Here is a 24,033-nt window from a genome sequence, read left to right on the forward strand (position 1 = left end):
GAGCATGAATCGGTGTTGAAAAACATGAAGAGCCTGAAAATGTGTGAAAAATATGAAGAGCCTCAAAAGGTGTCAAAAATATAAGCAGCATGAAACGGTCTGAAAAATAGGAGAAGCATGAAGTGGCTTTGAAAAACATGAAGAGCCTGAAAAGATGTGAAAAATATGAAGAGCTTCAAAAGGTGTCAAAAATACGAGGAGCATGAAACGGTCTGAAAAATAGGAGGAGCAAGAAGCGGTGTTGAAAAAGATTAAGAGCCTGAAAACGTTTGAAAAATATGAAGAGCTTCAAAAGGTGTGGAAAATATGAAGAGCTTCAAAATGTGTCAAAGGTGAGATGAGTATAAAACGGTCTGAAAAATAGGAGGAGCATGAAGTGGTGTTGAAAAACATGAAGAACCTGAAAATGTGTGAAATATATGAAGAGATTCAAAAGGTGTCAAATATATGAGGAGCATGAATCGATGTTGAAAAACATGAAGAGCCTGAAAATGTGTGAAAAATATGAAGAGCCTCAAAAGGTGTCAAAAATATCAGCAGCATGAAACGGTCTGAAAAATAGGAGAAGCATGAAGCGTTGTTGAAAAACATGAAGAACATGAAAAGGTGTGAAAATATGAAGAGCTTCAAAAGGTGTCAAAAATATGAGGAGCATGAACCGGTCTGAAAAATAGGAGGAGCATGAAGCGGTGTTCAAAAACATGAAGAGCATGAAAAGGTGTGAAAAATATGAAGAGCTTCAAAAGGTGTCAAAAATATGAGGAGCATGAAACGGTCTGAAAAACAGGAAGAGCATGAAGCGGTGTTGAAAAATATGAAGAGCCTGAAAAGGTGTGAAAAATATGTAGAGCTTCAAAAGGTGTCAAAAATATGAGGAGCATGAAACGGTCTGAAAAATAGGAGGAGCATGAAGCGGTGTTGAAAAACATGTAGAGCATGAAAAGGTGTGAAAAATATGAAGAGCTTCAAAAGGTGTCAAAAATATGAGGAGCATGAAAGGGTCTGAAAAATATGAGGAGCAAGAAGCGGTGTTGAAAAACATGAACAGCCTGAAAAGTTGTCAAAAATATGAAGAGCTTCAAAAGGTGTCAAAAATATGAGTAGCATGAAACGGTCTGAAAAATAGGAGGAGCATGAAGTGGTGTACAAAAACATGAAGAGCCTGAAAAGGTGTGAAAAATATGAAGAGCTTCTAAAGGTGTCAAAAATATGAGGATCATGAAACGGTGTGAAAAACAGGAGGAGCATGAAGTGCTGTTGAGAAACATGAAGAGGCTGAAAAGGTGTGAAAAATATGAATAGCTTCAAAAGTTTTCAAATATATGAGGAGCATGAAACTATCTTTAAAATAGGAGGAGCATGAAACGGTGTTGAGAAACATGAAGAGCCTGAAAAGGTGTGAAAAATATGAAGACCTTCAAAAGGTCTCAAAAAGAGGAGGCACATGAAACTGTCTGAAAAATAGGAGGAGCATGAAGCGGTGTGGAAAAACATGAAGAGCCTGAAAAAGTGGGAAAAATATGAAGAGCTTCAAAAGGTGTTCAAAAATATGAAGAGCTTAAAAAGGTGTCAAAAATAATGAGGAGAATGAAGCGGTCTGAATAATAGGAGGAGCATAAAGTGGTGTTCAAAATCATGAAGAGCCTTAAAAGGTGTGAAAAATATGAAGAGCTTCAAAGGTGTGAAAAAAAATGAAGAGCTTCAAAATCTGTCAAAAATATGAGGAGCATGAAACGATCTGAAAAATAGGAGCAGCAAGAAACGGTGTTCAAAGACATGAAGAGCCTGAAAAGGTGTGAAAAATATGAAGAGCTTCAAAACGTGTCAAAAATATGAGGAGAATGAAACGGTCTGAAATATTGGAGGAGCAAGAAACGGAGTTCAAAAACATGAAGAGCCAGAAAAGGTGTGAAAAATATGAAGAGCTTCAAAAGATGGGAAATACATGAGGAGCATTAAACGGTCTGAAAAATATGAGGAGCATGAAGCGGTGTTCAAAAACATGCAGAGCCTCAAAAGGTGTTAAAAATATGAAGAGCTTCAAAAGGTGTCAAAAATATGAGGTGCATGAAACGGTCTGAAAAATAGGAGGAGCATGAAGCGGTGTTGAAAATCATGAAGAGCCTGAAAAGGTGTGAAAAATATGAAGAGCTTCAAAAGGTGTCAAAAATATGAGGAGAATTAAACGGTCTGAAATATATGAGGAGCATGAAGTGGTGTTGAAAAACATGAAGAGCCTGAAAAGGTGTGAAAAATATGAAGAGCTTCAAAAGGTGTCAAAAATATGAGGAGCATGAAACGGTCCGAAAAATAGGAGGATCATGAAGCGGTGTTGAAAAACATGAAGAGCCTGAAAAGGAGTGAAAATTATGAAGAGGTTCAAAAGGTGTCAAAATTATGAGGAGCATGCAACGGTCTGCAAATAGGACGAGCATGAAGTGGTGTTCAAAAACATGAAGAGCCTGAAAAGTTGTGAAAAATATGAAGAGCTTCAAAATGTGTCAAAAATATGACGAGCATGAAACCCTCTTAAAAATAGGAGGAGGATGAAGCGGTGTTCAAAAACATGAAGAGCCTGAAAAGGTGTGAAAAATATGAAGAGCTTCAAAAGGTGTAAAAAATATGAAGAGCTTCAAAAGGTGTCAAAAATGAGATGAGCATGAAACGGTCTGAAAAATAGGAGGACCATGAAGCGGTGTTCAAAAAAATGCAGAGACTGAAAAATTGTGAAAAATATGAAGAGCTTCAAAAGGTGTAAAAAATAGGAGGAGCATGAATCGGGTTGAAAAATAGGAGGAGCATGAACCGGTGTTCAAAAACATAAAGAGTATGAAAAGGTGTGAAAAACATGAAGAGCTTCATAAGGTGTCAAAATTAGTTTAGCATGAAAGGGTCTGAAAAATAGGAGGAGTGAAGTGGTGTTGAAAACATGAAGAGCATGAAAAGGTGTGAAATATATGAAGAGCTTCAAAAGGTGTGAAAAATATGAAGTGCATCAAAAGGTGTCAAAAATGAGATGAGCATGAAACGGTCTGAAAAATAGGAGGAGCATGAAGTGATGTTGAAAAACATGAAGAGCCTGAAAACGTGTGAAAAATATGAAGAGCTTCAAAAATATGAAAAATATGAAAAGATTCAAAAGGTGTGAAAAATATGAAGAGCTTCAAAATATGTCAAAAATGAGATGAGCATGAAACGGTCTGAAAAATAGAAGGAGCATGAAGCGGTTTTGAAAATCATGAAGAACCTGAAAAGGTGTGAAAAATATGAAGAGCTTCAAAAGGTGTCAAAAATATGAGCAGCATGAAATGGTCTGAAAAATAGAAGGAGCATGAAGCGGTGTTCAAAAACATGAAGAGCCCGAAAAGGGGTGAAAAATATGAAGAGCTTCAAAAAGTGTCAAAAATATGAGGAGTAAGAAACGGTCTGAAAAACATGAGGAGCATGAAGCGGTGTTCTAAAACATGCAGAGCCTCAAAAGGTGTGAAATATATGAAGAGCTTCAAAAGGTGTCAAAAATAGGAGGAGCATGAAACGATCTGAAAAATAGGAGGAGCATGAAGCGGTGTTGAAAAGCATGAAGAGCCTGAAAAGGTGTGAAAAATATGAAGAGTTTCAAAAGGTGTGAAAAAATGAAGAGCTTCAAAATCTGTCAAAAATATGAGGAGCATGAAACGATTTGAAAAATAGGAACAGCATGAAACGGTGTTCAAAGACATGAAGAGCCTGAAAAGGTGTGAAAAACATGAAGAGCTTCAAAACGTGTCAAAAATATGAGGAGCATGAAACGATCTGAAAAATAGGATGAGCAAGAAGGGGTGTTGAAAAACATGAAGAGCCTGAAAACGTTTGAGAAATAGGAAGAGATTCAAAAGGTGTGAAAAATATGAAGAGCTTCAAAAGGTGTCAAAAATGAGATGAGCATGAAACAGTCCGAAAAATAGGAGGAGCCTGAAATCGTGTTCAAAAACATGAAGAGCCTAAAAAGGTGTGAAAAATATAAAGAGCTTCAAAAGGTGTGAAATACATGAGGAGCAAGAAACGGTCTGAAAAATAGGAGGAGCATGAATCGGTGTTGAAAAACATGAAGAGCCTGAAAATGTGTGAAAAATATGAAGAGCCTCAAAAGGTGTCAAAAATATGAGGAGCATGAAACGGTCTGAAAAATAGGAGGAGCAAGAAGCGGTGTTGAAAAAGATTAAGAGCCTGAAAACGTTTGAAAAATATGAAGAGCTTCAAAAGGTGTGGAAAATATGAAGAGCTTCAAAATGTGTCAAAGGTGAGATGAGTATAAAACGGTCTGAAAAATAGGAGGAGCATGAAGTGGTGTTGAAAAACATGAAGAACCTGAAAATGTGTGAAAAATATGAAGAGCCTCAAAAGGTGTCAAAAATATGAGCAGCATGAAACGGTCTGAAAAATAGGAGAAGCATGAAGCGGTGTTGAAAAACATGAAGAACATGAAAAGGTGTGAAAAATATGAAGAGCTTCAAAAGGTGTCAAAAATATGAGGAGCATGAACCGGTCTGAAAAATAGGAGGAACATGAAGCGGTGTTCAAAAACATGAAGATCATGAAAAGGTGTGAAAAATATGAAGAGCTTCAAAAGGTGTCAAAAATATGAGGAGCATGAAACGGTCTGAAAAACAGGAAGAGCATGAAGCGGTGTTGAAAAATATGAAGAGCCTGAAAAGGTGTGAAAAATATGTAGAGCTTCAAAAGGTGTCAAAAATATGAGGAGCATGAAACGGTCTGAAAAATAGGAGGAGCATGAAGCGGTGTTGAAAAACGTGTAGAGCATGAAAAGGTGTGAAAAATATGAAGAGCTTCAAAAGGTGTCAAAAATATGAGGAGCATGAAAGGGTCTGAAAAATATGAGCATCACGAAGCGGTGTTGAAAAACAAGAACAGCCTGAAAAGTTGTCAAAAATATGAAGAGCTTCAAAAGCTGTCAAAAATATGAGTAGCATAAAACGGTCTGAAAAATAGGAGGAGCATGAAGTGGTGTACAAAAACATGAAGAGCCTGAAAAGGTGTGAAAAATATGAAGAGCTTCTAAAGGTGTCAAAAATATGAGGATCATGAAACGGTGTGAAAAACAGGAGGAGCATGAAGTGCTGTTGAGAAACATGAAGAGGCTGAAAAGGTGTGAAAAATATGAATAGCTTCAAAAGTTTTCAAATATATGAGGAGCATGAAACTATCTTTAAAATAGGAGGAGCATGAAACGGTGTTGAGAAACATGAAGAGCCTGAAAAGGTGTGAAAAATATGAAGACCTTCAAAAGGTCTCAAAAAGAGGAGGCATATGAAACTGTCTGAAAAATAGGAGGAGCATGAAGCGGTGTGGAAAAACATGAAGAGCCTGAAAAAGTGGGAAAAATATGAAGAGCTTCAAAAGACGTTCAAAAATATGAAGAGCTTAAAAAGGTGTCAAAAATAATGAGGAGAATGAAGCGGTCTGAATAATAGGAGGAGCATAAAGTGGTGTTCAAAATCATGAAGAGCCTTAAAAGGTGTGAAAAATATGAAGAGCTTCAAAGGTGTGAAAAAAAATGAAGAGCTTCAAAATCTGTCAAAAATATGAGGAGCATGAAACGATCTGAAAAATAGGAGCAGCAAGAAACGGTGTTCAAAGACATGAAGAGCCTGAAAAGGTGTGAAAAATATGAAGAGCTTCAAAACGTGTCAAAAATATGAGGAGAATGAAACGGTCTGAAATATTGGAGGAGCAAGAAACGGAGTTCAAAAACATGAAGAGCCAGAAAAGGTGTGAAAAATATGAAGAGCTTCAAAAGATGGGAAATACATGAGGAGCATTAAACGGTCTGAAAAATATGAGGAGCATGAAGCGGTGTTCAAAAACATGCAGAGCCTCAAAAGGTGTTAAAAATATGAAGAGCTTCAAAAGGTGTCAAAAATATGAGGTGCATGAAACGGTCTGAAAAATAGGAGGAGCATGAAGCGGTGTTGAAAATCATGAAGAGACTGAAAAGGTGTGAAAAATATGAAGAGCTTCAAAAGGTGTCAAAAATATGAGGAGAATTAAACGGTCTGAAATATATGAGGAGCATGAAGTGGTGTTGAAAAACATGAAGAGCCTGAAAAGGTGTGAAAAATATGAAGAGCTTCAAAAGGTGTCAAAAATATGAGGAGCATGAAACGGTCCGAAAAATAGGAGGATCATGAAGCGGTGTTGAAAAACATGAAGAGCCTGAAAAGGAGTGAAAATTATGAAGAGGTTCAAAAGGTGTCAAAAATATGAGGAGCATGCAACGGTCTGCAAATAGGACGAGCATGAAGTGGTGTTCAAAAACATGAAGAGCCTGAAAAGTTGTGAAAAATATGAAGAGCTGCAAAATGTGTCAAAAATATGACGAGCATGAAACCCTCTTAAAAATAGGAGGAGGATGAAGCGGTGTTCAAAAACATGAAGAGCCTGAAAAGGTGTGAAAAATGTGAAGAGCTTCAAAAGGTGTAAAAAATATGAAGAGCTTCAAAAGGTGTCAAAAATGAGATGAGCATGAAACGGTCTGAAAAATAGGAGGACCATGAAGCGGTGTTCAAAAAAATGCAGAGACTGAAAAATTGTGAAAAATATGAAGAGCTTCAAAAGGTGTAAAAAATAGGAGGAGCATGAATCGGGTTGAAAAATAGGAGGAGCATGAACCGGTGTTCAAAAACATAAAGAGTATGAAAAGGTGTGAAAAACATGAAGAGCTTCATAAGGTGTCAAAATTAGTTTAGCATGAAAGGGTCTGAAAAATAGGAGGAGCATGAAGTGGTGTTGAAAACATGAAGAGCATGAAAAGGTGTGAAATATATGAAGAGCTTCAAAAGGTGTGAAAAATATGAAGTGCATCAAAAGGTGTCAAAAATGAGATGAGCATGAAATGGTCTGAAAAATAGGAGGAGCATGAAGCAGTGTTGAAAATCATGAAGAGCCTGAAAAGGTGTGAAAAATATGAAGAGCTTCAAAAGGTGTCAAAAATATGAGGAGAATTAAACGGTCTGAAATATATGAGGAGCATGAAGTGGTGTTGAAAAACATGAAGAGCCTGAAAAGGTGTGAAAAATATGAAGAGCTTCAAAAGGTGTCAAAAATATGAGGAGCATGAAACGGTCCGAAAAATAGGAGGATCATGAAGCGGTGTTGAAAAACATGAAGAGCCTGAAAAGGAGTGAAAATTATGAAGAGGTTCAAAAGGTGTCAAAATTATGAGGAGCATGCAACGGTCTGCAAATAGGACGAGCATGAAGTGGTGTTCAAAAACATGAAGAGCCTGAAAAGTTGTGAAAAATATGAAGAGCTTCAAAATGTGTCAAAAATATGACGAGCATGAAACCCTCTTAAAAATAGGAGGAGGATGAAGCGGTGTTCAAAAACATGAAGAGCCTGAAAAGGTGTGAAAAATATGAAGAGCTTCAAAAGGTGTAAAAAATATGAAGAGCTTCAAAAGGTGTCAAAAATGAGATGAGCATGAAACGGTCTGAAAAATAGGAGGACCATGAAGCGGTGTTCAAAAAAATGCAGAGACTGAAAAATTGTGAAAAATATGAAGAGCTTCAAAAGGTGTAAAAAATAGGAGGAGCATGAATCGGGTTGAAAAATAGGAGGAGCATGAACCGGTGTTCAAAAACATAAAGAGTATGAAAAGGTGTGAAAAACATGAAGAGCTTCATAAGGTGTCAAAATTAGTTTAGCATGAAAGGGTCTGAAAAATAGGAGGAGTGAAGTGGTGTTGAAAACATGAAGAGCATGAAAAGGTGTGAAATATATGAAGAGCTTCAAAAGGTGTGAAAAATATGAAGTGCATCAAAAGGTGTCAAAAATGAGATGAGCATGAAACGGTCTGAAAAATAGGAGGAGCATGAAGTGATGTTGAAAAACATGAAGAGCCTGAAAACGTGTGAAAAATATGAAGAGCTTCAAAAATATGAAAAATATGAAAAGATTCAAAAGGTGTGAAAAATATGAAGAGCTTCAAAATATGTCAAAAATGAGATGAGCATGAAACGGTCTGAAAAATAGAAGGAGCATGAAGCGGTTTTGAAAATCATGAAGAACCTGAAAAGGTGTGAAAAATATGAAGAGCTTCAAAAGGTGTCAAAAATATGAGCAGCATGAAATGGTCTGAAAAATAGAAGGAGCATGAAGCGGTGTTCAAAAACATGAAGAGCCCGAAAAGGGGTGAAAAATATGAAGAGCTTCAAAAAGTGTCAAAAATATGAGGAGTAAGAAACGGTCTGAAAAACATGAGGAGCATGAAGCGGTGTTCAAAAACATGCAGAGCCTCAAAAGGTGTGAAATATATGAAGAGCTTCAAAAGGTGTCAAAAATAGGAGGAGCATGAAACGATCTGAAAAATAGGAGGAGCATGAAGCGGTGTTGAAAAGCATGAAGAGCCTGAAAAGGTGTGAAAAATATGAAGAGTTTCAAAAGGTGTGAAAAAATGAAGAGCTTCAAAATCTGTCAAAAATATGAGGAGCATGAAACGATTTGAAAAATAGGAACAGCATGAAACGGTGTTCAAAGACATGAAGAGCCTGAAAAGGTGTGAAAAACATGAAGAGCTTCAAAACGTGTCAAAAATATGAGGAGCATGAAACGATCTGAAAAATAGGATGAGCAAGAAGGGGTGTTGAAAAAAATGAAGAGCCTGAAAACGTTTGAGAAATAGGAAGAGATTCAAAAGGTGTGAAAAATATGAAGAGCTTCAAAAGGTGTCAAAAATGAGATGAGCATGAAACAGTCCGAAAAATAGGAGGAGCCTGAAATCGTGTTCAAAAACATGAAGAGCCTAAAAAGGTGTGAAAAATATAAAGAGCTTCAAAAGGTGTGAAATACATGAGGAGCAAGAAACGGTCTGAAAAATAGGAGGAGCATGAATCGGTGTTGAAAAACATGAAGAGCCTGAAAATGTGTGAAAAATATGAAGAGCCTCAAAAGGTGTCAAAAATATGAGGAGCATGAAACGGTCTGAAAAATAGGAGGAGCAAGAAGCGGTGTTGAAAAAGATTAAGAGCCTGAAAACGTTTGAAAAATATGAAGAGCTTCAAAAGGTGTGGGAAATATGAAGAGCTTCAAAATGTGTCAAAGGTGAGATGAGTATAAAACGGTCTGAAAAATAGGAGGAGCATGAAGTGGTGTTGAAAAACATGAAGAACCTGAAAATGTGTGAAAAATATGAAGAGCCTCAAAAGGTGTCAAAAATATGAGCAGCATGAAACGGTCTGAAAAATAGGAGAAGCATGAAGCGGTGTTGAAAAACATGAAGAACATGAAAAGGTGTGAAAAATATGAAGAGCTTCAAAAGGTGTCAAAAATATGAGGAGCATGAACCGGTCTGAAAAATAGGAGGAACATGAAGCGGTGTTCAAAAACATGAAGATCATGAAAAGGTGTGAAAAATATGAAGAGCTTCAAAAGGTGTCAAAAATATGAGGAGCATGAAACGGTCTGAAAAACAGGAAGAGCATGAAGCGGTGTTGAAAAATATGAAGAGCCTGAAAAGGTGTGAAAAATATGTAGAGCTTCAAAAGGTGTCAAAAATATGAGGAGCATGAAACGGTCTGAAAAATAGGAGGAGCATGAAGCGGTGTTGAAAAACGTGTAGAGCATGAAAAGGTGTGAAAAATATGAAGAGCTTCAAAAGGTGTCAAAAATATGAGGAGCATGAAAGGGTCTGAAAAATATGAGCATCACGAAGCGGTGTTGAAAAACAAGAACAGCCTGAAAAGTTGTCAAAAATATGAAGAGCTTCAAAAGCTGTCAAAAATATGAGTAGCATAAAACGGTCTGAAAAATAGGAGGAGCATGAAGTGGTGTACAAAAACATGAAGAGCCTGAAAAGGTGTGAAAAATATGAAGAGCTTCTAAAGGTGTCAAAAATATGAGGATCATGAAACGGTGTGAAAAACAGGAGGAGCATGAAGTGCTGTTGAGAAACATGAAGAGGCTGAAAAGGTGTGAAAAATATGAATAGCTTCAAAAGTTTTCAAATATATGAGGAGCATGAAACTATCTTTAAAATAGGAGGAGCATGAAACGGTGTTGAGAAACATGAAGAGCCTGAAAAGGTGTGAAAAATATGAAGACCTTCAAAAGGTCTCAAAAAGAGGAGGCATATGAAACTGTCTGAAAAATAGGAGGAGCATGAAGCGGTGTGGAAAAACATGAAGAGCCTGAAAAAGTGGGAAAAATATGAAGAGCTTCAAAAGACGTTCAAAAATATGAAGAGCTTAAAAAGGTGTCAAAAATAATGAGGAGAATGAAGCGGTCTGAATAATAGGAGGAGCATAAAGTGGTGTTCAAAATCATGAAGAGCCTTAAAAGGTGTGAAAAATATGAAGAGCTTCAAAGGTGTGAAAAAAAATGAAGAGCTTCAAAATCTGTCAAAAATATGAGGAGCATGAAACGATCTGAAAAATAGGAGCAGCAAGAAACGGTGTTCAAAGACATGAAGAGCCTGAAAAGGTGTGAAAAATATGAAGAGCTTCAAAACGTGTCAAAAATATGAGGAGAATGAAACGGTCTGAAATATTGGAGGAGCAAGAAACGGAGTTCAAAAACATGAAGAGCCAGAAAAGGTGTGAAAAATATGAAGAGCTTCAAAAGATGGGAAATACATGAGGAGCATTAAACGGTCTGAAAAATATGAGGAGCATGAAGCGGTGTTCAAAAACATGCAGAGCCTCAAAAGGTGTTAAAAATATGAAGAGCTTCAAAAGGTGTCAAAAATATGAGGTGCATGAAACGGTCTGAAAAATAGGAGGAGCATGAAGCGGTGTTGAAAATCATGAAGAGACTGAAAAGGTGTGAAAAATATGAAGAGCTTCAAAAGGTGTCAAAAATATGAGGAGAATTAAACGGTCTGAAATATATGAGGAGCATGAAGTGGTGTTGAAAAACATGAAGAGCCTGAAAAGGTGTGAAAAATATGAAGAGCTTCAAAAGGTGTCAAAAATATGAGGAGCATGAAACGGTCCGAAAAATAGGAGGATCATGAAGCGGTGTTGAAAAACATGAAGAGCCTGAAAAGGAGTGAAAATTATGAAGAGGTTCAAAAGGTGTCAAAAATATGAGGAGCATGCAACGGTCTGCAAATAGGACGAGCATGAAGTGGTGTTCAAAAACATGAAGAGCCTGAAAAGTTGTGAAAAATATGAAGAGCTGCAAAATGTGTCAAAAATATGACGAGCATGAAACCCTCTTAAAAATAGGAGGAGGATGAAGCGGTGTTCAAAAACATGAAGAGCCTGAAAAGGTGTGAAAAATGTGAAGAGCTTCAAAAGGTGTAAAAAATATGAAGAGCTTCAAAAGGTGTCAAAAATGAGATGAGCATGAAACGGTCTGAAAAATAGGAGGACCATGAAGCGGTGTTCAAAAAAATGCAGAGACTGAAAAATTGTGAAAAATATGAAGAGCTTCAAAAGGTGTAAAAAATAGGAGGAGCATGAATCGGGTTGAAAAATAGGAGGAGCATGAACCGGTGTTCAAAAACATAAAGAGTATGAAAAGGTGTGAAAAACATGAAGAGCTTCATAAGGTGTCAAAATTAGTTTAGCATGAAAGGGTCTGAAAAATAGGAGGAGCATGAAGTGGTGTTGAAAACATGAAGAGCATGAAAAGGTGTGAAATATATGAAGAGCTTCAAAAGGTGTGAAAAATATGAAGTGCATCAAAAGGTGTCAAAAATGAGATGAGCATGAAATGGTCTGAAAAATAGGAGGAGCATGAAGTGATGTTGAAAAACATGAAGAGCCTGAAAACGTGTGAAAAATATGAAGAGCTTCAAAAATATGAAAACTATGAAAAGATTCAAAAGGTGTGAAAAATATGAAGAGCTTCAAAATATGTCAAAAATGAGATGAGCATGAAACGGTCTGAAAAATAGGAGGAGCATGAAGCGGTGTTGAAAATCATGAAGAACCTGACAAGGTGTGAAAAATATGAAGAGCTTCAAAAGGTGTCAAAAATATGAGCAGCATGAAATGGTCTGAAAAATAGGAGGAGCATGAAGCGGTGTTCAAAAACATGAAGAGCCAGAAAAGGGGTGAAAAATATGAAGAGCTTCAAAAAGTATCAAAAATGTGAGGAGTAAGAAACGGTCTGAAAAATATGAGGAGCATGAAGCGGTGTTCAAAAACATGCAGAGCCTCAAAAGGTGTGAAATATATGAAGATGTTCAAAAGGTGTCAAAAATAGGAGGAGCATGAAACGATCTGAAAAATAGGAGGAGCATGAAGCGGTGTTGAAAAGCATGAAGAGCCTGAAAAGGTGTGAAAAATATGAAGAGTTTCAAAAGGTGTGAAAAAATGAAGAGCTTCAAAATCTGTCAAAAATATGAGGAGCATGAAACGATTTGAAAAATAGGAACAGCATGAAACGGTGTTCAAAGACATGAAGAGCCTGAAAAGGTGTGAAAAATATGAAGAGCTTCAAAACGTGTCAAAAATATGAGGAGCATGAAACGATCTGAAAAATAGGATGAGCAAGAAGGGGTGTTGAAAAACATGAAGAGCCTGAAAACGTTTGAGAAATAGGAAGAGATTCAAAAGGTGTGAAAAATATGAAGAGCTTCAAAAGGTGTCAAAAATGAGATGAGCATGAAACAGTCCGAAAAATAGGAGGAGCCTGAAATCGTGTTCAAAAACATGAAGAGCCTAAAAAGGTGTGAAAAATATAAAGAGCTTCAAAAGGTGTGAAATACATGAGGAGCAAGAAACGGTCAGAAAAATAGGAGGAGCATGAAGTGGTGTTGAAAAACATGAAGAGCCTGAAAATATGTGAAATATATGAAGAGCTTCAAAAGGTGTCAGAAATGAGAGGAGCATGAAACGGTATGAAAAATAGGAGAAGCATGAAGTGGCTTTGAAAAACATGAAGAGCCTGAAAAGATGTGAAAAATATGAAGAGCTTCAAAAGGTGTCAAAAATATGAGGAGCATGAAACGGTCTGAAAAATAGGAGGAGCATGAAACGGTGTTCAAAAACATGAAGAGCCTGAAAAGGTGTGAAAAATATGAAGAGCTTCAAAACGTGTCAAAAATATGAGGAGCATGAAACGGTCTGAAAAATTGGAGGAGCAAGAAGCGGTGTTGAAAAAGATTAAGAGCCTGAAAACATTTGAAAAATATGAAGAGCTTCAAAAGGTGTGGAAAATATGAAGAGCTTCAAAATGTGTCAAAGATGAGATGAGTATAAAACGGTCTGAAAAAATAGGAGGAGCATGAAGTGGTGTTGAAAAACATGAAGAACCTGAAAATGTGTGAAATATATGAAGAGATTCAAAAGGTGTCAAATATATGAGGAGCATGAATCGGTGTTGAAAAACATGAAGAGCCTGAAAATGTGTGAAAAATATGAAGAGCCTCAAAAGGTGTCAAAAATATGAGCAGCATGAAACGGTCTGAAAAATAGGAGAAGCATGAAGCGGTGTTGAAAAACATGAAGAACATGAAAAGGTGTGAAAAATATGAAGAGCTTCAAAAGGTGTCAAAAATATGAGGAGCATGAACCGGTCTGAAAAATAGGAGGAGCATGAAGCGGTGTTCAAAAACATGAAGAGCATGAAAAGGTGTGAAAAATATGAAGAGCTTCAAAAGGTGTCAAAAATATGAGGAGCATGAAACGGTCTGAAAAATAGGAGGAGCATGAAGCGGTGTTCAAAAACATGAAGAGCATGAAAAGGTGTGAAAAATATGAAGAGCTTCAAAAGGTGTCAAAAATATGAGGAGCATGAAACGGTCTGAAAAACAGGAAGAGCATGAAGCGGTGTTGAAAAACATGAAGACCCTGAAAAGGTGTGAAAAATATGAAGAGCTTCAAAAGGTGTCAAAAATATGAGGAGCATGAAACGGTCTGAAAAATACGAGGAGCATGAAGAGGTGTTGAAAAACATGTAGAGCATGAAAAGGTGTGAAAAATATGAAGAGCTTCAAAAGGTGTCAAAAATATGAGGAGCATGAAAGGGTCTGAAAAATATGAGGAGCACGAAGCGGTGTTGAAAAACATGAACAGCCTGAAAAGGTGTCAAAAATATGAAGAGCTTCAAAAGGTGTCAAAAATATGAGTAGCATGAAACGGTCTGAAAAATAGGTGGAGCATGAAGTGGTGTACAAAAACATGAAGAGCTTGAAAAAGTGTGAAAAATATGAAGAGCTTCTAAAGGTGTCAAAAATACGAGGATCATGAAACGGTGTGAAAATCAGGAGGAGCTTGAAGTGCTGTTGAGAAACATGAAGAGGCTGAAAAGGTGTGAAAAATATGAATAGCTTCAAAAGTTTTCAAATATATGAGGAGCATGAAACTATCTTTAAAATAGGAGGAGCATGAAACGGTGTTGAGAAACATGAAGAGCCTGAAAAGGTGTGAAAAATATGAATAGCTTCAAAAGTTTTCAAATATAAGAGGAGCATGAAACTATCTTTAAAATAGGAGGAGCATGAAACGGTGTTGAGAAACATGAAGAGCCTGAAAAGGTGTGAAAAATATGAAGACCTTCAAAAGGTCTCAAAAAGAGGAGGCACATGAAACTGTCTGAAAAATAGGAGGAGCATGAAGCGGTTTGGAAAAACATGAAGAGCCTGAAAAAGTGGGAAAAATATGAAGAGCTTCAAAACGTGTTCAAAAATATGAAGAGCTTAAAAAGGTGTCAAAAATAATGAGGAGAATGAAGCGGTCTGAATAATAGGAGGAGCATAAAGTGGTGTTCAAAATCATGAAGAGCCTTAAAAGGTGTGAAAAATATGAAGAGCTTCAAAGGTGTGAAAAAAAATGAAGAGCTTCAAAATCTGTCAAAAATATGAGGAGCATGAAACGATCTGAAAAATAGGAGCAGCAAGAAACGGTGTTCAAAGACATGAAGAGCCTGAAAAGGTGTGAAAAATATGAAGAGCTTCAAAAGGTGTCAAAAATATGAGGAGCATGAAACGGTCCGAAAAATAGGAGGATCATGAAGCGGTGTTGAAAAACATTAAGAGCCTGAAAAGGAGTGAAAATTATGAAGAGGTTCAAAAGGTGTCAAAAATATGAGGAGCATGCAACGGTCTGCAAATAGGACGAGCATGAAGTGGTGTTCAAAAACATGAAGAGCCTGAAAAGTTGTGAAAAATATGAAGAGCTTCAAAATGTGTCAAAAATATGACGAGCATGAAACCCTCTTAAAAATAGGAGGAGGATGAAGCGGTGTTCAAAAACATGAAGAGCCTGAAAAGGTGTGAAAAATATGAAGAGCTTCAAAAGGTGTAAAAAATATGAAGAGCTTCAAAAGGTGTCAAAAATGAGATGAGCATGAAACGGTCTGAAAAATAGGAGGACCATGAAGCGGTGTTCAAAAAAATGCAGAGACTGAAAAATTGTGAAAAATATGAAGAGCTTCAAAAGGTGTAAAAAATAGGAGGAGCATGAATCGGGTTGAAAAATAGGAGGAGCATGAACCAGTGTTCAAAAACATAAAGAGTATGAAAAGGTGTGAAAAACATGAAGAGCTTCATAAGGTGTCAAAAATAGGAGGAGCATGAAACGATCTGAAAAATAGGAGGAGCATGAAGCGGTGTTGAAAAGCATGAAGAGCCTGAAAAGGTGTGAAAAATATGAAGAGTTTCAAAAGGTGTGAAAAAATGAAGAGCTTCAAAATCTGTCAAAAATATGAGGAGCATGAAACGATTTGAAAAATAGGAACACCATGAAACGGTGTTCAAAGACATGAAGAGCCTGAAAAGGTGTGAAAAATATGAAGAGCTTCAAAACGTGTCAAAAATATGAGGAGCATGAAACGATCTGAAAAATAGGATGAGCAAGAAGGGGTGTTGAAAAACATGAAGAGCCTGAAAACGTTTGAGAAATATGAAGAGATTCAAAAGGTGTGAAAAATATGAAGAGCTTCAAAAGGTGTCAAAAATGAGATGAGCATGAAACAGTCCGAAAAATAGGAGGAGCCTGAAATCGTGTTCAAAAACATGAAGAGCCTAAAAAGGTGTGAAAAATATAAAGAGCTTCAAAAGGTGTGAAATACATGAGGAGCAAGAAACGGTCTGAAAAATAGGAGGAGCATGAAGTGGTGTTGAAAAACATGAAGAGCCTGAAAATATGTGAAATATATGAAGAGCTTCAAAAGGTGTCAGAAATGAGAGGAGCATGAAACGGTATGAAAAATAGGAGAAGCATGAAGTGGCTTTGAAAAACATGAAGAGCCTGAAAAGATGTGAAAAATATGAAGAGCTTCAAAAGGTGTCAAAAATATGAGGAGCATGAAACGGTCTGAAAAATAGGAGGAGCATGAAACGGTGTTCAAAAACATGAAGAGCCTGAAAAGGTGTGAAAAATATGAAGAGCTTCAAAACGTGTCAAAAATATGAGGAGCATGAACCGGTCTGAAAAATAGGAGGAGCAAGAAGCGGTGTTGAAAAAGATTAAGAGCCTGAAAACGTTTGAAAAATATGAAGAGCTTCAAAAGGTGTGGAAAATATGAAGAGCTTCAAAATGTGTCAAAGGTGAGATGAGTATAAAACGGTCTGAAAAATAGGAGGAGCATGAAGTGGTGTTGAAAAACATGAAGAACCTGAAAATGTGTGAAAAATATGAAGAGCCTCAAAAGGTGTCAAAAATATGAGCAGCATGAAACGGTCTGAAAAATAGGAGAAGCATGAAGCGGTGTTGAAAAACATGAAGAACATGAAAAGGTGTGAAAAATATGAAGAGCTTCAAAAGGTGTCAAAAATATGAGGAGCATGAACTGGTCTGAAAAATAGGAGGAGCTTGAAGCGGTGTTCAAAAACATGAAGAGCATGAAAAGGTGTGAAAAATATGAAGAGCTTCAAAAGGTGTCAAAAATATGAGGAGCATGAAACGGTCTGAAAAACAGGAAGAGCATGAAGCGGTGTTGAAAAACATGAAGAGCCTGAAAAGGTGTGAAAAATATGAAGAGCTTCAAAAGGTGTCAAAAATATGAGGAGCATGAAACGGTCTGAAAAATAGGAGGAGCATGAAGCGGTGTTGAAAAACATGTAGAGCATGAAAAGGTGTGAAAAATATGAAGAGCTTCAAAAGGTGTCAAAAAGATGAGGAGCATGAAAGGGTCTGAAAAATACGAGGAGCACGAAGCGGTGTTGAAAAACATGAACAGCCTGAAAAGTTGTCAAAAATATGAAGAGCTTCAAAAGGTGTCAAAAATATGAGTAGCATGAAACGGTCTGAAAAATAGGTGGAGCATGAAGTGGTGTACAAAAACATGAAGAGCCTGAAAAGGTGTGAAAAATATGAAGAGCTTCTAAAGGTGTCAAAAATATGAGGATCATGAAACGGTGTGAAAAACAGGAGGAGCTTGAAGTGCTGTTGAGAAACATGAAGAGGCTGAAAAGGTGTGAAAAATATGAATAGCTTCAAAAGTTTTCAAATATATGAGGAGCATGAAACTATCTTTAAAATAGGAGGAGCATGAAACGGTGTTGAGAAACATGAAGAGCCTGAAAAGGTGTGAAAAATATGAAGACCTTCAAAAGGTCTCAAAAAGAGGAGGCACATGAAACTGTCTGAAAAATAGGAGGAGCATGAAGCGGTGTGGAAAAACATGAAGAGCCTGAAAAAGTGGGAAAAATATGAAGAGCTTCAAAAGGTGTTCAAAAATATGAAGAGCTTAAAAAGGTGTCAAAAATAATGAGGAGAATGAAGCGGTCTGAATAATAGGAGGAGCATAAAGTCGTGTTCAAAATCATGAAGAGCCTTAAAAGGTGTGAAAAATATAAAGAGCTTCAAAAGGTGTGAAATACATGAGGAGCATGAAACGGTCTGAAAAATAGGAGGAGCAAGAAATGGTGTTCAAAAACATAAAGAGCCAGAAAATGTGTGAGAAATATGAAGAGCTTCAAAAGGTGTCAAAATATGAGGAGCATGAAACTGTCTGAAATATAGGAGGAGCATGAAAAGGTGTTAAAAAACATGAAGAGCTTCAAAAGGTGTGAAACATATGAGGAGCATGAAAAGGTATGAAAAATAGGAGGATCATGAAGCGGTGTTGAAAAACATGAAGTGTCTGAAAAGTTGTGAAAAATATGAAGAGCTTCAAAAGGTGTCAAAAATGTGAGGAGCATGAAACGGTCTGAAAAATAGGAGGAGCATGAAACCGTGTCAAAAACATGAAGAGCCTGAAAAGGTGTGAAATATATGAAGAGATTCAAAAGGTGTCAAAAATATGAGGAGCATGAAACGGTGTGAAAAATAGGAGGACCACAAGTGGTGTTCAAAAACATGAAGAGCCTGAAAACGTGTGAAATATATGAAGAGCTTCAAAAGGTGTAAAAAATATGAGGAGCATGAAACGGTGTGAAAAATAGGAGGACCACAAGTGGTGTTCAAAAACATGAAGAGCCTGAAAACGTGTGAAATATATGAAGAGCTTCAAAACGTGTCAAAAATATGAGGAGCATGAAACGTTCTGAAAAATAAAAGGAATATGAAGCGGTGTTCAAAAGCATGAAGAGCCTGAAATGGTGTGAAAAATATGAAGAGCTTCAAAAGGTGTCAAAAATAGGAGGAGCATGAAACGGTCTGAAATATAGGAGGAGCATGAAGCGGTGTTCAAAAACATGAAGAGCGTGAAATGGTGTGAAAAATATGAAGAGCTTCAAAAGGTGTCAAAAATATGAGGAGCATGAAACGGTGTGAAAAATAGGCGGACCACAAGTGGTGTTCAAAAACATGAAGAGCCTGAAAACGTGTGAAATATATGAAGAGCTTCAAAAGGTGTCAAAAATATGAGGAGCATGAAACGGTGTGAAAAATAGGAGGACCACAAGTGGTGTTCAAAAACATGAAGAGCCTGAAAACGTGTGAAATATATGAAGAGCTTCAAAACGTGTCAAAAATATGAGGAGCATGAAACGTTCTGAAAAATAAAAGGAACATGAAGCGGTGTTCAAAAGCATGAAGGGCCTGAAATGGTGTGAAAAATATGAAGAGCTTCAAAAGGTGTCAAAAATATGAGGAGCATGAAACGGTCCGAAAAATAGGAGGATCATGAAGCGGTGTTGAAAAACATGAAGAGCCTGAAAAGGAGTGAAAATTATGAAGAGGTTCAAAAGGTGTCAAAAATATGAGGAGCATGAAACGGTCTGCAAATAGGACGAGCATGAAGTGGTGTTCAAAAACATGAAGTGCCTGAAAAGTTGTGAAAAATATGAAGAGCTTCAAAATGTGTCAAAAATATGACGAGCATGAAACCCTCTTAAAAATAGGAGGAGGATGAAGCGGTGTTCAAAAACATGAAGAGCCTGAAAAGGTGTGAAAAATATGAAGAGCTTCAAAAGGTGTAAAAAATATGAAGAGCTTCAAAAGGTGTCAAAAAAGACATAAGCATGAAACGGTCTGAAAAATAGGAGGACCATGAAGCGGTGTTCAAAAAAATGCAGAGACTGAAAAATTGTGAAAAATATGAAGAGCTTCAAAAGGTGTAAAAAATAGGAGGAGCATGAATCAGGTTGAAAAATAGGAGGAGCATGAACCGGTGTTCAAAAACATAAAGAGTATGAAAAGGTGTGAAAAACATGAAGAGCTTCACAAGGTGTCAAAATTAGTTTAGCATGAAAGGGTCTGAAAAATAGGAGGAGCATGAAGTGGTGTTGAAAACATGAAGAGCATGAAAAGGTGTGAAATATATGAAGAGCTTCAAAAGGTGTGAAAAATATGAAGTGCATCAAAAGGTGTCAAAAATGAGATGAACATGAAACGGTCTGAAAAATAGGAGGAGCATGAAGTGATGTTGAAAAATATGAAGAGCCTGAAATCGAGTGAAAAATATGAAGAGCTTCAAAAATATGAAAAATATGAAAAGATTCAAAAGGTGTGAAAAATATGAAGAGCTTCAAAAGATGTCAAAAATGAGATGAGCATGAAACGGACTGAAAAATAGGAGTAGCATGAAGCGGGGTTGAAAATCATGAAGAACCTGAAAAGGTGTGAAAAATATGAAGATCTTCAATAGGTGTCAAAAATATGAGCAGCATGAAATGATCTGAAAAATAGGAGGAGCATGAAGCTGTGTTCAAAAACATGAAGAGCCAGAAAAGGTGTGAAAAATATGAAGAGCTTCAAAAAGTGTCAAAAATATGAGGAGTAAGAAATGGTCTGAAAAATAGGAGGAGCATGAAGCGGTGTTAAAGAACATGACGAGCCTGAAAAGGTGTGAAATATATGAAGAGCTTCAAAAGGTGTCAAAAATATGAGGGGCATGAAACGGTCTGAAAAATAGGAGCAGCATGAAACGGTGTTTAAAAACATGAAGAGCTTCAAAAGGTGTGAAAAATATAAAGAGCTTCAAAAGGTGTCAAAAATCTGAGGGGCATGAAACGGTCTGAAAATTGGAGGAGCAAGAAACGGAGTTCAAAAACTTGAAGAGCCAAAAAAGGTGTGAAAAATATGAAGAGCAACAAAAGTTGTCAAATATATGAGGAGCATGAACGGTCTGAAAAATAGGAGGAGCAAGAAATGGTGTTCAAAACATAAAGAGCCAGAAAATGTGTGAGAAATATGAAGAGCTTCAAAAGGTGTCAAAATATGAGGAGCATGAAACTGTCTGAAATATAGGAGGAGCATGAAAAGGTGTTAAAAAACATGAAGAGCTTCAAAAGGTGTGAAACATATGAAGAGCTTCAAAAGGTGTCAAAAATATGAGGAGCATGAAACGGTCTTAAAAATAGTAGGAGCATGAAACGGTGTTCAAAAATATGAAAGGCCTGAAAAGGTTTGAAAAATATGAAGAGCTTCAAAAGGTGTGAAAATTATGAGGAGCATGAAAAATAGGAGGAACATGAAGCGTTGTTGAAAAACGTGAAGAGCATGAAAAGGTTTGAAAAATAGGAAGAGCTTCAAAAGGTGTCAAAAATATGAGTAGCATGAGACGGTCTGAAAAATAGGAGGAGCATGAAGCGATGTTGAAAAACATGAAGCGCATGAAAAGGTGTGAAATATATGAAGAGCTTCAAAAGATGTCAAAAATAATAGGAACATGAAACGTTCTGAAAAATAGAAGGAACATGAAGCGGTGTTCAAAAGCATGAAGAGCCTGAAAAGGTGTGAAAAATATGAAGAGCTTCAAAAGGTGTGAAAAATATGAGGAGTATGAAACGTTCTGAAAAACAGGAGGATCATGAAGCGGTGTTCAAAAACGTGAAGAGCCTGAAAATATGTGAAATATATGAGGAGCATGAAACGGTCTGAAAAATAGAGGAGCATGAAGTGGTATTGAAAAACATGAAGGGCCTGAAAATGTGTGAAAAATATGAAGAGCTTCAAAAGGTTTCAAAAATATGATGAGCATGACAGGGTCTGAAAAATAGGAGGAACATGAAGCGGAGTTCACAAAAATGAAGAGCCTGAAAAGGTGGAAAAAATATGAAGAGCTTCAAAAGGTCTCAAAAATTTGAGGAGCATGAAACGGTCTGAAAAATAGGAGGAGCGTGAAGCGGTGTTCGAAAACATTAAGAGTTGAAAAGGTGTGAAAAATATGAAGAGCTTCAAAATTGTGAAAAATATGAAAAGCATGAAACAGTCTGAAAAATAGGAGGAGCATGAAGCGGTTTTGAAAAACATGAAGAGCGTGTACAGGTGCGAAATCTATGAAGGGCTTCAAAAGGTGTCAAAAATATGAGGAGCATGAAACGGTCTGAAATATTGAAGTAGAATGAAGTGGTGTTGAGAAACATCAAGAGCCTGAAAAGGTGTGAAAACATGAAGAGCTTCAAAAGGTGTCAAAAATATGAGGAGAATGAAACGGTCTGAAAAATAGGAGGAGCATGAAACGGTGTTGAAAAACATGAAGAACCTGAAAACCTGTGAAAAATATGAAAAGCTTCAAAAGGTGTGAAAAATATGAGCAGCAGGAAACGGTCTTAAAATAGGAGGAGCATGAGGCGGTGTTGAGAAACATGAAGAGGCTGAAAAGGTGTGAAATATATGAAGAGCTTCAAAATGTGTCAAAAATATGAGGAGCATGAAACGGTCTGAAAAGTAGGAGGAGCATGAAGCAGTGTTGAAAAACATGAAGAGCCTGAAAAGGTGTGAAATATATGAAGAGCTTCAAAAGGAGTCAAAAATATGACGAGCATGAAACGCTCTAAAAAATAGGAGGAGCATGAAACGGTGTCGAAAAACATGAAGAGGCAGAAAAGGTGTGAAAGACATGAAGAGCTTCAAAAGATGTCAAAAATATGAGGAGCATGAAACGGTCTGAAAAATAGGAGGAGCATGAATCTGTGTTAAAGAACATGAAGAGCCTGAAAAGGTGTTAAATATATGAAGAGCTTCAAAAGGTGTCAAAAGTATGAGGAGCAGGAAACGATCTGAAAAATAGGAGGAGCATGAAGCGGTGTTGAAAAAAATGAAGAGCCTGAAAAGGTGTGAAAAATATAAAGAGCTTCAAAATGTGTCAAAAATATGAGGAGCATGAAACGGTCTGAAAAATAGGAGGAGCATGAAGTTGTGTTGAAAAATATGAAGAGTCTGAAAAGGTGTGAAAAATATGAAAAGCTTCAAAAGGTGTCAAAATATGAGCAGCATGAAACGGTCTGAAAAATAGGAGGAGCATGAAGCGGTGTTCAAAAACATGAAGAACCAGGAAAGGTGTGAAAAATATGAAGAGCTTCAAAATGTGTCAAACATATGAGGAGCATGAAACGGTCTGAAAAATAGGAGGAGCATGAGTGGTGTTCAAAAACATGAAGACATGGAAAGGTGTGAAAAATATGAAGAGCTTCAAAAGGTGTCAAAAATATGAGGAGAATGAAACGGTCTGAAAAATAGGAGGAGCAAGAAACGGTGGTGAAAAACCTGAAGAGCCTGAAATGGTGTGAAAATTATGAAGAGCTTCAAAAGTTGTCAAAAATACGAGGAGCATGAAACGATCTGAAAAATAGGGGGAGCATGAAGTAGTCTTGAAAAACATGAAGAGCCTGAAAAGGTGTGAAAAATATGAAGAGCTTGAAAAGGTGGCAAAAATATGAGAAGCATGAAACGGTCTGAAAAATAGGATGAGCATTAAGCTGTGTGAAATTCAGTAAGAGCATGAAAAGGTGCGAAATATATGAAAAGCTTCAAAATTATCAAAATTATGAGGAGCATGACACGGTCTGAAAAATTGGAGAAGGATGAAGCGGTGTTCAAAAGCATGAAGAGCCTGAAAATGTGTGAAAAATATGAAGAGCTTCAAAAGGTGTCAAAAATATGAGGACCATGAAACGGTCTGAAAAATAGGAGGAGCATGAAGCGGTGTTGAAAAACATGAAGAGCCTGAAAAGGTGTGAAATATATGAAGAGCTTCAAAGGGTGTAAAAAATATGAGGAGTTTGAAACGGTCTGAAAAATAAGAGGATCTGGTTTCCTCAGTGTGTATGCCCAGAAGTGGAATTGCTGGGTCATATGGCAGTTCTATTTCCAGTTTTTTAAGAAATCTCTACACCGTTTTCCATAGCGGCTGTACTAGTGTGCATTCCCACCAACAGTATAAGAGGGTTCCCTTTTCTCCACTCCCTCTCCAGCATTTATTGCTTGTAGACTTTTGGATAGCAGCCATCCTGACTGGCATGTAATGGTACCTCATTGTGGTTTTGATTTGCATTTCTCTAATAATGAGTGATGTTGAGCATCTTTTCATGTGTTTGTTATCCATCTGTATGTCTTCTTTGGAGAAATGTCTGTTTAGTTCTTTGGCTCATTTTTTATTGGGTCATTTATTTTTCTGGAATTGAGCTGCAGGATTTGCTTGTATATTTTTGAGATTAATCCTTTGTCTGTTTCTTCATTTGCTATTATTTTCTCCCAATCTGAGGGCTGTCTTTTCACCTTACTTATAGTTTCCTTTGTAGTGCAAAAGCTTTTAAGTTTCATTAGGTCCCATTTGTTTAGTTTTGCTTTTATTTCCAATATTCTGGGAGGTGGGTCATAGAGGATCTTGCTTTGATTTATGTCGGAGAGTGTTTTGCCTATCTTCTCCTCTAGGAGTTTTATAGTTTCTGGTCTTACATTTAGATCTTTAATCAAT

This window comes from Dama dama, unplaced genomic scaffold, assembly GCF_033118175.1.
Source record: "Dama dama isolate Ldn47 unplaced genomic scaffold, ASM3311817v1 ptg000182l, whole genome shotgun sequence".
Taxonomy (NCBI): domain Eukaryota; kingdom Metazoa; phylum Chordata; class Mammalia; order Artiodactyla; family Cervidae; genus Dama; species Dama dama.